The 14786-nt window shown below is 44.1% G+C and overlaps 1 pseudogene; it reads right to left on the reverse strand.

Moving 5' to 3' along the window:
• Positions 1 to 13517: 13517 nt before the first annotated feature.
• On the reverse strand, positions 13518 to 14487 carry LOC143767852 (olfactory receptor 5I1-like; annotated as a pseudogene).
• Between the last annotated feature and the right edge of the window lie 299 nt (positions 14488 to 14786).

A 14786-nucleotide genomic window follows, 5' to 3' on the forward strand; every position in this document is an offset into this window, starting at 1 on the left:
TGACCAGAGTGCACACCATTACCCTCGTTAAAGGACAGGCAACAAGCAGAAGAGACTTGTTTGGGCTAAAGAACACAAGGAATGGACATTAGACCAGTGGAAATCTGTGTTTTGGTCTGATGAGTCCAAATTTGAGATCTTTGGTTCCAACCACCGTGTCTTTGTTCGACGCAGAAAAGGTGAACGGATGGACTCTACATGCCTAATTCCCACTGTGAAGCATGGAGGAGGAGGTGTGATGGTGTGAGGGTGCTTGCTGGTGACATTGTTGGGGATTTATTCAAAATTGAAGGCAGACTGAACCAGCATGGCTACCACAGCATCTTACAGCAGCATGCTATTCCATCCGGTTTCGTTTAGTTGGACCATCATTTATTTTTCAACAGGACAATGACCCCAAACACACCTCCAGGCTGTGTAAGGACTATTTGACCAAGAAGGAAATTGATGGGGTGCTACGCCAGATGACCTGGCCTCCACAGTCACCAGACCTGAACCCAATCAAGATGGTTTGGGGTGAGCTGGACCGCAGAGTGAAGGCAAAAGGGCCAACAAGTGCTAAACATCTCTGGGAACTCCTTCAAGATTGTTGGAAGACCATTCCCAGTGACTACCTCTTGAAGCTCATCAAGAGAATGCCTAGAGTGTGCAAAGCAGTCATCAAAGCAAAAGGTGGCTACTTTGAAGAACCTAGAATATAAGACATAATTTCAGTTGTTTCACACTTTTTTGTTAAGTATATAATTCTACATGTGTTAATTCATAGTTTTGATGCCTTCAGTGTGAATGTGCAGTTTTCATAGTCATGAAAATACAGAAAAAATCTTTAAATGAGAAGGTGTGTCCAAACTTTTGGTCTGTACTGTATATATATATATATATATATATATATATATATATATATATATATATATATATATATATATATATATATATATATATAATAAAGACATCCCACAATGGACAAAAAAATACTTTAAATCACTCATACATACTAGTTGTATGTTATTAGAGAGATAGCCACACATGAAGTCAATTGAGCCAATCAAGGACACTCCCAAAGCACATTAACCAAAACAGAGAAAAAACGGAGTATAAGTCCCATTTATAAACAAGATAAAAACACGTTTTTATTGTTAGAAAATATATTATGAACAGTAATCACACTAAATACTAAGACAGCAAGGGAATATTGCGGAAGCCACTGAAAAAAACATCACGGCAATGACAACCCCAAAAGGTACACTGAAACCATTACATTGTAGAGTGCTACTAGTGCATATTCAACGGTAACAGAGCCGCTTGAACCAAATAACTACCAGTCAGATACTGTTAAACCCTCAGTGGGGACCCGTTTGTGCCCAATCAGCATACATTAGACTAGAGTCGGTTCAATAGTTCTTACCCATGAAGTCAGGTACCAGGGGGATCACCGCCGCAGCCCCAACGCGCGTTTCGCGTCGGCTTCGTCAGGGGGCGATGTAGTGTGTTGTGTTAGGCATGATTTTATACTGCCCAGAAATCCGGACCACGTGCGCCTAATTGCGGCGCATGTATCGCGTCGGTCATGTCAGGAATTGCATCGTGACCGGCATCCAAGATGGCGCCGCGGTTCACAGGTGCGCCAGAATGACGCCACTGGACCGCAAACGTCATCAGAAGGTGCCGCCCACAATGCCCCGGCAGCTGGCCACGAGAGACATGCGCACTAGGCATCGTGAGGAGGAGACTGAATCCCAGAATGAAAAAAAAAAGAAAAGAGACCTAGAAAAAGCGCGATTACAACGGATAACTATCACTCCTGGCTGTCAAAAGGTGCATATGTTAAAAAATAGGGGTAAACACTACCAATCAGTGTCATTGTGCAAGGACCAAAAAATAAATAAACAGGGAGAAATATAGCTCCTCCACATATATATAATAACTAAAACACAATTCATAAGGGGGAACCGTAAATAGGTTACCCAATAAAGTGCACGTGCATACATCAACTATATAAATATAAATATACATAAGATATAAATATGTTACCACAATCAGATGAAAAACAAAAAAACAAAAAACACATATTAAACAGAATCACAGAAAATGTGAAAACATAACAAACTCCACGTAATATTGCAGGCCAAGGAATGTTCCGTATTTCGATCGTAAGGTATGATCATATAACGTCCCAGTAATGCTGCTTCTATCTTGTACCATGTCAGACTCCTCCGCAAGTCATATCCGGATAATTCAATACATTCACACATACATGATGTAGGGCAAAGATACAACTATTAAAATAATAAGGAATAAATAGATACAATTAGCAACACAAAACACAACATGGAATTAAAAACAAGAGAATAAAAATAAGAAGACCATATTATTATAGAAAAGAACTGAAACTCAGATGTTCATTCAGCCCTAATGGGGAAATCGTGTCCAATACCGTTATCCATCTACATTCGCGTTGTGCCAATTTCCGCTTCAGATCTCCCCCTCTTATGCCAGAACGCACCCTATTAATACCCCATATTTTCAAATACTTGGGATTACATTGATGGTGCAAACGAAAATGTCTAGGTATTGGTTTCAAGCTGTCCACATCGTCCACGTCTTTTGCTTTTATGATGTCCAGTATATGTTCACGGACGCGTATACGCAATTCACGTGAAGTTAGTCCAACGTAAATCAATTTACATGTGCATACAGCATAGTAAACCACAAAGGTTGAACTACACGTAATGTACTCTCTTATTTGGAAAATTCTTCCTCCCGACGATGTGAACGATGTGGACCTAAACAGATTCTTGCATGCCAAGCAACTCCCACATGGGAAAAAACCCCGTCTCTGTTCTCCCACTCCAAAAAGGCTAGGGGTTTTTGCCATGTAGTGGCTATGTACCACCATGTCACGTATATTGGTACTTCTGCGTGCCGTCATAAGAGGCCGGTCCGACAAATGTTTGCACAACACAGAGTCCATTAGTAAGACTGACCAGTGTTTATTCATGATGGATCTCATCAGGTCCCATCTATGGTTATATGTCGATATAAACCTGGGTTGCCCATCCTATTATCCTTCCTCCCCTCAACCAATAAATCATCTCTTCTGATTTTTTTGGCTCTCAGATAGCCCTTTTTAATTACATGACCACTGTCATAGCATGACATAGCCACTACGTGGCAAAAACCCCTAGCCTTTTTGGAGTGGGAGAACAGAGACGGGGTTTTTTCCCATGTGGGAGTTGCTTGGCGTGCAAGAATCTGTTTAGGTCCACATCGTTCACTTCTTCGGGAGGAAGAATTTTCCAAATAAGAGAGTACATTACGTGTAGTTCAACCTTTGTGGTTTACTACGCTGTATGCACATGTAAATTGATTTAGGTTGGACTAACTTCACGTGAATTACGTATACGCGTCCGTGAACATATACGGGACATCATAAAAGCAAAAGACGTGGACGATGTGGACAGCTTGAAACCAATACCTAGACATTTTCGTTTGCACCATCAATGTAATCCCAAGCATTTGAAAATATGGGGTATTGATAGGGTGCGTTCTGGCATAAGAGGGGGAGATCTGAAGCGGAAATTGGCACAACGCGAATGTAGATGGATAACGGTATTGGACACGATTTCCCCATTAGGGCTGAATGAACATCTGAGTTTCAGTTCTTTTCTATAATAATATGGTCTCCTTATTTTTATTCTCTTGTTTTTAATTCCATGTTGTGTTTTGTGTTGCTAATTGTATCTATTTATTCCTTATTATTTTAATAGTTGTATCTTTGCCCTACATCATGTATGTGTGAATGTATTGAATTATCCGGATATGACGTGCGGAGGAGTCTGACATGGTACAAGATAGAAGCAGCATTACTGGGACGTTATATGATCATACCTTACGATCGAAATACGGAACATTCCTTGGCCTGCAATATTACGTGGAGTTTGTTATGTTTTCACATTTTCTGTGATTCTGTTTAATATGTGTTTTTTGTTTTTTTGTTTTTCATCTGATTGTGGTAACATATTTATATCTTATGTATATTTATATTTATATAGTTGATGTATGCACGTGCACTTTATTGGGTAACCTATTTACGGTTCCCCCTTATGAATTGTGTTTTAGTTATTATATATATGTGGAGGAGCTATATTTCTCCCTGTTTATTTATTTTTTGGTCCTTGCACAATGACACTGATTGGTAGTGTTTACCCCTATTTTTTAACATATGCACCTTTTGACAGCCAGGAGTGATAGTTATCCGTTGTAATCGCGCTTTTTCTAGGTCTCTTTTCTTGTTTTTTTCATTCTGGGATTCAGTCTCCTCCTCACGATGCCTAGTGCGCATGTCTCTCGTGGCCAGCTGCCGGGGCATTGTGGGTGGTGCCTTCTGATGACGTTTGCGGTCCAGTGGCGTCATTCTGGCGCACCTGTGAACCACGGCGCCATCTTGGATGCCGGTCACGATGCAATTCCTGACATGACCGACGCGATACATGCGCCGCAATTAGGCGCATGTGGTCCGGATTTCTGGGCAGTATAAAATCATGCCTAACACAACACACTACATCGCCCCCTGACGAAGCCGACGCGAAACGCGCGTTGGGGCTGCGGCGGTGATCCCCCTGGTACCTGTCTTCATGGGTAAGAACTATTGAACCGACTCTAGTCTAATGTATGCTGATTGGGCACAAACGGGTCCCCACTGAGGGTTTAACAGTATCTGACTGGTAGTTATTTGGTTCAAGCGGCTCTGTTACCGTTGAATATGCACTAGTAGCACTCTACAATGTAATGGTTTCAGTGTACCATTTGGGGTTGTCATTGCCGTAATGTTATTTTCAGTGTCTTCTGCAATATTCCCTTGCTGTCTTATTATTTAGTGTGATTACTGTTCATAATATATTTTCTAACAATAAAAACGTGTTTTTATCTTGTTTATAAATGGGACTTATACTCCGTTTTTTCTCTGGTTTGATATATATATATATAACCTTGTGCCAAAAACCTGTAGCCATAGGTTCCTCTAAGCTTTAGTGTCTAAGACACAAAAAAATTGAAAATGATGAAGACCCATAAAGCAGGAAAAAGCTAGAAGAAGATAGCAAAGCAGTTTAAAGTTTCCCTTTCCTCAGTTTGAAATATAATTAAGAAATTAACAAAATTTCAGGGGGAACTGCTCGTATTATTGCAAAAAAGGCAAATCAGAACCCCTGCTTTATTACAAAAGACTTTCACGAAGATTTAGCAGACTCTGGAATTGTGGTATATTGTTCTACTGTTCAGAGACACCTGCACAAATATAGCATTCATGGAAGAGTCATCAGAAGAAAACCTCTCATGGGTCCTCACCATGAAATTCAGCATTAGAAGTATGCAAAAGAACATCTAAACAAGTGTTAGAGCTGGCGGAATGCAGCAAATAATATTAAAGAGGGTATAAGGTGCGTTCGCAGCCCTGGGTCCACCGTGCAGAGATGACACCTGCTGCTTAGTGATACCGGACAGTACATGGCGGTATAGCGTAAATACACGCGGGTTAACTTCACCCGGTATGTAGGAGGCGAACCCTGTTGCATCACAGGGCTGCAATACCGCAGAGTGAACAAATTTACGATGACAGACTGGTATAGAGGGGAGAGGACCCTGTCCTTGCGGACTTACATTCTACAAGATACTTGGGAACAGACAGAAGGTTGGGGATGCGTCAGCTCTGGTGGTTGGTGAGGCGGCAGCTTGGGTGGTTGGTGAGGTGGCAGAATGGTTATTGCAGGCTCTAGGCTTTCCTGAAGAGATGGGTTTTCAGGTTCTGTCAGAAGGATCCGAGGGTGGTAGATAATTGGATGTGTTAAGGCGTGGAATTCCAGAGGATGGGGATATTTGGGAGAAATCTTGGAGGCTACCTAAAGATTAACTGCACTATGTGTGTACAGCGCCGCTCTGGCAGACGCCACTAACCGCCCTAAGCTTGGGCCAGTAAAGCGCACTATTTGTGCACGGCTCCGCTCTGACGGACGCTGCTGTAAACGCAGTACAGTCGTGCCTTGTTCTGGATGACACAATCTGGCGCTAGTTAGCTCCAATCACCCACACTCAGTCAATAACACTAGGGAAGTGGATCATTTAGGAGCTTTTATCAGATTGCATACACACATCAACACATACATGATTCTGGATTTATACTAGCGCATGGCCGAGCGACCATGCAAACCTTTTATAGCTGCGTCCTTCCGGGACTTTCCCCGTGGTCCAATCAGGACTGCTTCAGGACCTGAGCAAGTGACCCCTGACCTCCAATGAGAGGTCATCCCACGGGCGTGTTCAATAGACAAAAAGCAGGACTTGGTCACTGGAGCGTCTGCTCGACGCTGATTAATGAACATGGGATGGCAGCAGTAACCAGACGCTCAGCATCAGCTTGAGCAAGATGCTGGGACCGATGTCTCTGCTGAGCAGGCTCCTCTGCAGCTGGGGAAGACTGGGAGACCGCAGAGGAAATGGTTCAAGATTCCCCCTGTGCAGCGCCGGAGCTCGACACCTAACAACAAGTCTGTTGCATTTTGGAAACAAGTCCTGTGGACCAATGAAGTTAAAACCTTCAAAACCTTGGACGTAAACATATGTCCAGGTCGGTAGGTTCTTACCGACCTTGGAGATATGGATACGTTATATCTTTAATGCGGCACCGTGACTGCAGTCTTAGTGCTAGCATTAAAATTCTGGCGCCATCTTGCAGCAGGGCCCTGGGAGTCTTCATCCCAAGACTGGCTCCACAACCCCATCACAACGATCACTGTGATTGGCTGTTCAATCCTGAACAGCCAATCACAGCATTTCTCAGTGTTTCAGGCAGTCAGATTGCCTGAAATACTGATGCCCGGCATACGATCGGTGCTGTAAGAGCACAGAACATAGGCTCGTGCCTAGGACTGTGAGGCTCACCAAGGCCAGCTCAGATTGGTGTGATCGACAATTACATTGATTGCACCAATCAGAGCGCACAGATGCAGTCTGAACTCTCATTGAGTGCTCTGTGCTTCCTAATCCCAGGAGGAGAGTGATCACTGAGAGAGATCTGCTGTGCTGCTTCATGCTGTAATGGAACATATGGTGCCACAAACTTTTAAAAAGCCTATGCCACCAGTGTTGCTGCTGCTGGTCAACAAAAAAGAAAGCAAAATTCCTGATTTCTTCTTGATCCCTACCTAATCTTTCCTAATCCACCACAATCCCCCTCTCCCCCAGTTCTTCCCCCACCCATTCTGCCCCCTTTTCCCTCCTTTACCCTACCCCATTCTGCTGCCGAGCGCTGATCAGTACTTGATTACTGATCAGTACTTGATCTCTCGATTTTTGGCAGGTTTTTCATGCATCCTGCAGCCGCCAAGCGCTGATTAGTGACGCAAATCACTCATCCGCACTTGTGCTTGCTGTTTTCCTATCTTTTTTCCCCTAATTTCTCCTCTCCCTTTGCACCACTCCATGTGTGCGTCCTGACCTGAAGCCCCCAAGCAATAATCAGTGACACAAATCACTGATCTGCACTCATGCACGCTGTTTTTTAAGACTTTTTTCCCTGTCTATCCCCCGCACCACTTTGCACCACCTTCATGTGTGTGTCCCACAGCCTCTGAGCTGCTGATCAGATGCACACCACTGATTGACACCAGCGCTCGCTTTTGGCAAGGACTTTTTTTCTCCTTTCTGTGCCACAACTGTGCATCCTACAACGGTTGAGTGCTGATCGGTGACTACTATCACTGACAGGCCTCTGGTTATTGTTTTTGTTGTCAAAAAAGAATCGAGTAAAAATTCATTTAGATTAGTTGAAAGGATTAGATTAGGTACAGTAAAATATACCTTAGTAATTGTCGTCTACTATGGTATTTTTTACTAAATTGAGTTAGTGTTAATTTCAGATAGGGTGGAAAAAGAATCACATCTGTGCATCTGTAGTGCAGCCGTCGAGCACTGATCACTGACACACATCAGTGATAAACCTTTGGTTGTTTTGGGGGTTTTTTTGACTGTGAAAAAAGAATTTAAATATTTTTTAGGTTAGTTAATAGTATTAGATTAGGGATAGTAAAAACATACTGTAGTAATCCTTGTCTACTACAGTATTTTTTACAGAATTAGGTTAGTGTTAGTGTCAGTGCAGAAAAAGAGTCATGTCTGTGAGTCTATAGTACAGCCGTCGAGCGCTGATCACTGACGCACATCAGTGATCAACTTCCAGTTGCTCGTTTGTTTTTCTCCCTCTTCTAAATAAAAAAGTTTACACCAAAAACACACACACTTGAATAAAATTTGGTGCACACTGCATACGAAAAAAATGTCATCCCAAACCCTGTATTCACCAGAGTAGGTATATGCTTTTCTTATCTCAGACACTGACAGAGAGGAAGAAGATGCCACCTTCCTTTATTTTTCATCCTCATTTTCTTCTAGTGATACCAAACCGCCATGCAGTCACCCCAGGACAGAAACTGAACCAGCACCCATCGTTACTGACCTCACTTCGTATGGACCTCACCCACTGAAGATTATGAGCCACTCATTCTTGGTTATGTGCCGCAATAAGGAATCAAATTTGCCACCAGCAACATCACGGAAATTTTTTTCAAAGTCTTTTTCTTTGAGGATTTTGTAACCCTCATAGTGACTCCGAAAAATTTGTATGCCCAGCAATTTTTAGCACAAAACTGGCCTTCATCATTTTCTAACTGGACTCCTGTAGATGCAGTAGAAATGATGACGTTTTTGGGCCTGATCCTTCACATGGGGCTAGTGAAGAAGCAACAGCTTTGGTAATATTGGAGTGTTGACATGCTGTATAACACTCCACTCTTCCGAATGGCCATGTCTTATAAACGTTTTGAGGACATGCGCAAATTCTTGCATCCCAGTGATAATGCACGGTGTCCTCCCAGAGACGACCCCAACTTTGACCATCTTTTCAATGTTCGGCCGGTCATTGAGCACTTCAGCAACAAGTTTGCTGAGGTGTGCATGCTCCATAGGGACATATGCATGGATGAGGTCCTAATCCATTTCAAGGGGAGGCTTAAATTCCGACAGTAACTGCCCAGTAAGAGGGCCGGGTACAGAATTAAGTTCTGTAAACTATTTGAGAATACCTCAGGGTACACCTACAGGTTTAGAGTTTATGAAGGGAAGGACACCTGGATTGAACCCCGGAATGTCCCCTTGTCCTGAGAGTGAGTGGAAAATTGTGTGGGATGTGGTGCATCCACTGTTGGATCAAGGTTATTACCTCTACGTAGATAACATTTATACCAGCATCCCACTTTTCAAGTCCCTCTGTGCGCGAGCTACCGCAGCCTGCGATACTGTCCACAAAAATCAGAGAAGCCTGCCTAAGATGCTAAATGGGCAGCTGCTCAGATAGGGTAAGGGCAGAAGCGATAAGGATAAAAAGGATCCTCCAAATGCAAAATAGTGTTTAAAAGTATTGATTTTTATTTAACAATTATGTAAAAAAAAGAAAATAATTAAAAAAAGGAGTTGGCAACACCAGGGCCGGACTGGCCATAGGGCAGTTCTGGCAAATGCCAGAAGGGCCGATGGCAGTAGTGGGCCGCTCGAATGTGCCGCTGTCGGCACACTCCCCCCGCTGTCGGCGCACTCCCGGCCCCGCATTCAACTATACCGGCGTCATAGACGCTGGTACAGTTGAATGCAATGATGGAGGAGAGAGCGTCTGCTGACGCCCTCTCTCCCATCATTCCCCGCTCTGCCTGCCACTGACACTGCGGGTGCGCGATGACGTCATATCATCGCGCACCTGCTGTGTGACCGGGCGGGCAGACTGCGACTGCTGAGGCCGGAGCCAGGAGCAGCGCGGGACACGAGGAGAGAGGTGAGTAGTGTGTTTGTTTTTGTTTTTTATCAATGAGTGATGACTGGATTGTGGAGCTATTGGGGGGGGGGGGGGCTGCCTGCCTGCTTTACTTTCTATGGGGGCTGCCTGCCTGCATTACATTCTATGGGGGCTGCCTGCCTGCATTACTTTCTATGGGGGCTGCCTGCCTGCATTACTTTCTATGGGGGCTGCCTGCCTGCATTGCTTTCTATGGGGGCTGCCTGCCTGCATTACTTTCTATGGGGGCTGCCTGCCTGCATTACTTTCTATGGGGGCTGCCTGCCTGCATTACTTTCTATGGGGGCTGCCTGCCTGCATTACTTTCTATGGGGGCTGCCTGCCTGCATTACATTCTATGGGGGGCTGCCTGCCTGCATTACATTCTATGGGGGCTGCCTGCCTGCATTACATTCTATGGGGGCTGCCTGCCTGCATTACATTCTATGGGGGGCTGCCTGCCTGCATTACATTCTATGGGGGGCTGCCTGCCTGCATTACATTCTATGGGGGGCTGCCTGCCTGCATTACATTCTATGGGGGGCTGCCTGCCTGCATTACATTCTATGGGGGGCTGCCTGCCTGCATTACATTCTATGGGGGGCTGCCTGCCTGCATTACATTCTATGGGGGGCTGCCTGCCTGCATTACATTCTATGGGGGGCTGCCTGCCTGCATTACATTCTATGGGGGGCTGCCTGCCTGCATTACATTCTATGGGGGGCTGCCTGCCTGCATTACATTCTATGGGGGGCTGCCTGCCTGCATTACATTTTATGGGGGGCTGCCTGCCTGCATTACATTCTATGGGGGCTGCCTGCCTGCATTACATTCTATGGGGGCTGCCTGCCTGCATTACATTCTATGGGGGCTGCCTGCCTGCATTACATTCTATGGGGGCTGCCTGCCTGCATTACTTTCTATGGGGGCTGCCTGCCTGCATTACATTCTATGGGGGCTGCCTGCCTGCATTACATTCTATGGGGGCTGCCTGCCTGCATTACATTCTATGGGGGCTGCCTGCCTGCATTACATTCTATGGGGGCTGCCTGCCTGCATTACATTCTATGGGGGCTGTGCTGCATTATATTGTATGGTGTCTGCCTGCATTACATTCTATGGGCCTGTGCTGCATTATATTCTATGGGGCTGGCTGCATTCCATTCTATGGGCCTGTGCTGCATTATATTCTATGGGGCTGGCTGCATTACATTGTATGGTGGCTGTGCTGCATTATATTCTATGGGGCTGTGCTGCATTATATTCTATGGGGCTGTGCTGCATTATATTCTATGAAGCTGTGCTGTATTACATTCTATGGGGCTGTGCTGCATTTAATTCTATGGGGCTGGCTGCATTACATTCTATGGGGGCTGTGCTGCATTACATTCTATGGGGCTGGCTGCATTACATTCTATGGGGGCTGTGCTGCATTACATTCTATGGGGACTGTGCTGCATTAAATTCTATGGGGCTGTTCTGTATTACATTCTATGGGGCTGGCTGCATTACATTCTATGGGGGCTGTGCTGTATTACATTCTATGGGGGCTGTGCTGTATTACATTCTATGGGGGCTGTGCTGTATTACATTCTATGGGGGCTGTGCTGTATTACATTCTATGGGGGCTGTGCTGTATTATAGTCTATGGGGGCTGTGCTGTATTACATTCTATGGGGACTGAGCTGTAATGCTGGATACAGCTGTAATTATATGTTATATAGTCGTGTTACACTCCCCTCACTTCTTGTAGCCTACAAGTGTACAAAGATATTATACAGTCACCATGCGACAAGTGGGCCTGTGTGACTTCAAATGCCAGGGCTGAATTTTAGTCCCAGTCCGGCCCTGGGCAACACATATAAACAGAAAACGAAAAATACACTGTGCAGAGGTTATATTAAGAAACACTCCATTTATAGGGGTTTGTACATATAGAGTCTGTAAACTAGCAAATATCTAATATTGATGATGGAAATATATGCTGCAGTCTTAATAACATTAGCAATACATCATTATGAACATCCAAGACAATAAGGGTTAATATGCAATTAACAAAGTGCTGAGTGCTTAATACATGTACATGATGCTGGAAGCGGCTGGAGATTGTCCCAGGTGTGTGGTGCATACCAGAAGGCTTAGATATTAGAAATAGGGCTGTAATAGCATGATTCCAAGCCATCTGTTTGCAGACAGACCAGGGGCAGTAACATAAATATGGTTTACTAAGCAGGTATCTAAACAACACTCATTATAGGCATACAGACAGGCGTATTTACCAGAGCTCCAAACTGCAACAGTAGACGCCCTTAACGCACGTTTTGGGGTCCCTTCTGAGGAAGGTTAACTACCTTAGTACAAAAATCTGTTTTATTAGGGTTTACATTTAAGAAATGTTTCTTAGTACATGTGCGGCACCCCAGGGTCCTGGTCGTCGCAGTGGTATTGCTTTCCTCTTGGGGAGAGTGATGCTACGTTTGGAGGCAAAGAAGGATAACTGCATCCAGGTATCACAAACATGCAACACATTTCACACTCCAGACCATCAGGGGGAGCTTCTGCTCCTATTTATTAGGTCACTCCCCATATATATATAACTGGTAGTCTGTAGGGAAAGGTAGAATGTTCCAGACAGTAGTCTGAGGTTGACAGTGGGTCCAAGGAGCTGTGCATGCCCTGAGAGCTGCAGCTCCCAGAAAGAGACATTCAGAAGGCAGAACTGTATTGCAGCGAGCGTGAAGGAAGTCGTAGAAAAGAAGAGGATACCAGAAGGGGACCAGCCCTACACAGGCTGCCTCCTTCTGAGGTGCAGAATCCCGGTAGCCGGATCACCGAGGGAGTAAGGACCTTTATGCTTTGCTCCAGAGACCGGCAGGACAGCTAATTGCAAGTTACCTGTCCGCCCTACACCCAGGAGGCACGGTGGCAACCCATGGAGGCCGGGGCATGCTAGAGTCCCTATAAACAGCCTCAAGCCACCAGTCATACGGATTTGTCCTATCCTATATGGGGGACAGAGAGAAAGACACCACATCTGTGAGACCCTTATGTGAAGCTATAGGCAGTAAGGGACTACACCACTGCAGCACAAGGGAAGGCTACTGATTTCCACCTGGACAAGGGGACTGTGGACTTGCCTCCAAACTGGCCGGATTCTGCCTGCCCTGTGATCTGGTGCCCTGGACTGTGGATGCTGAAGTCTTCAGTAAAGGTAAAGAGACTGCAACCTTGTGTCCTCGTTCTTCTCTGCGCCTCTCACCATCCACCATCTACACACCGGGAAGCCCTGGGGACATACTTCACCTGTGGGAAGGTATACCATCTAGCTGCCATAACATCACCCCAGCGGACCCCTTAAAGCAGCGTCGGTCACCCTGACTGAATACCACAGGTGGCGTCACAAACACAAACTTTATCCCTTTAAAGACCTTTCCCTTTTACACGGACGTCCCAGGGCCACGGACCGGGTCAGCCACCGTGACATCCCCCTGTGAACCGCAGGACCTGGTTCCGAGTACCCCACGGCCTCATGGGGGCGATCCACATGCGTTTGATAATGATTATATTTTAGTTTCTTAAGTATTATCATTCATCCTTTCATCCTCCTTGTTATTATTAATTTCCAAAAACTTTGCAATTGTTAAACATTTTCTTCCCACTTTAAGAAAATTCTTCTAAAAGTCAATGGCGTCATCATCCTCTTCAGTATTTTTTTCACTGCGATTTTAAACTCCTTATTTCTAAGACTATAAATAAAAGGGGGGTAACAATCATGTACATAACACCCACTAGCTTGTCCTCATCCTTACAGTAACTTGACTTTGGCCTCAAATACATAAAAATGACAGAACCATAGAAAATAGTAACAACTATTAAGTGAGAGGTACAAGTCGAAAACGTTTTTTTCCTTCCTGAAGTTGAGTAAATGTTTAAGATTGTTGAAATGATCTTAACATAGGAGATAATTCTCAATATGAGGGACCCAACAGTCATTCCACCACCAAAAATGAAGACTATAAGCTCGTTGACCCAAGTATCTTTGCAGGCCAGTTTTAGTAGTACGGAGACATCACAAAAGAAACTATTAAGCTTGTGAGATTCACAGAAGGGCAAACTAAATGTAAATGCAGTGTGAATTAAAGCATTGTTCGCCCCAATAGCCCAAGACCCAGCAAGAAGCTGAAAACAGGCTATTTTGCTCATAATAATGGTATAAAGCAATGGATGACATATGGCATTATACCGGTCATAAGCCATGGCGGCTAGAATATAAAACTCAGTCCCAGCCAACAGTAGGACACTGTACAACTGCACACTGCACAGCCATAGAACGATATGGTTTTAGTTTCCGATAAGAAATTTGCCAACATTTTTGGATCTGTCGAAGAAATGTAAAATATTTCTAGAAAGGAAAAGTTATTTAGAAAGAAATACATTGGATTGTGAAGATTAGGGCTGAAATTATAGGCAAGAATTATGGAAAAATTCCCAACCAAAGTGATTATATACATGAGAAAAAATGCAGCAAAAAGAAAAAGTTTTAGTTCTGTATTCTCAGAAAGTCCAACGAGTGTGAAGTCTGTGTTTAAGGTCTAGTTAGCACTGGACATGGTAAATCCTTTGTTCTGTAGAGGAAACATTACATTTAATTAACAATAGTAATAATTTACAATATCATATTTTTGTATTTTAATCATTCAAAGTGATAGCCAATTTTTTGAAAATTCTCTTTTCAATTAATTCTCCAGGATTTTGATAAAACGCAAACCTGGAAAATCTTAATTTTAATTTGTTAATTAGTTGGGAATATTTTGTAGTTTGATCAAGGCCTTATTATAGGTTCTTAGAAGATGAATTGCTCTCAAAATTTTCATAAGGGGAAATGAAACACATAATAGTGGCAATTGGT

Source organism: Ranitomeya variabilis, chromosome 4 (assembly GCF_051348905.1).
Source record: "Ranitomeya variabilis isolate aRanVar5 chromosome 4, aRanVar5.hap1, whole genome shotgun sequence".
Taxonomy (NCBI): Eukaryota; Metazoa; Chordata; class Amphibia; order Anura; family Dendrobatidae; genus Ranitomeya; species Ranitomeya variabilis.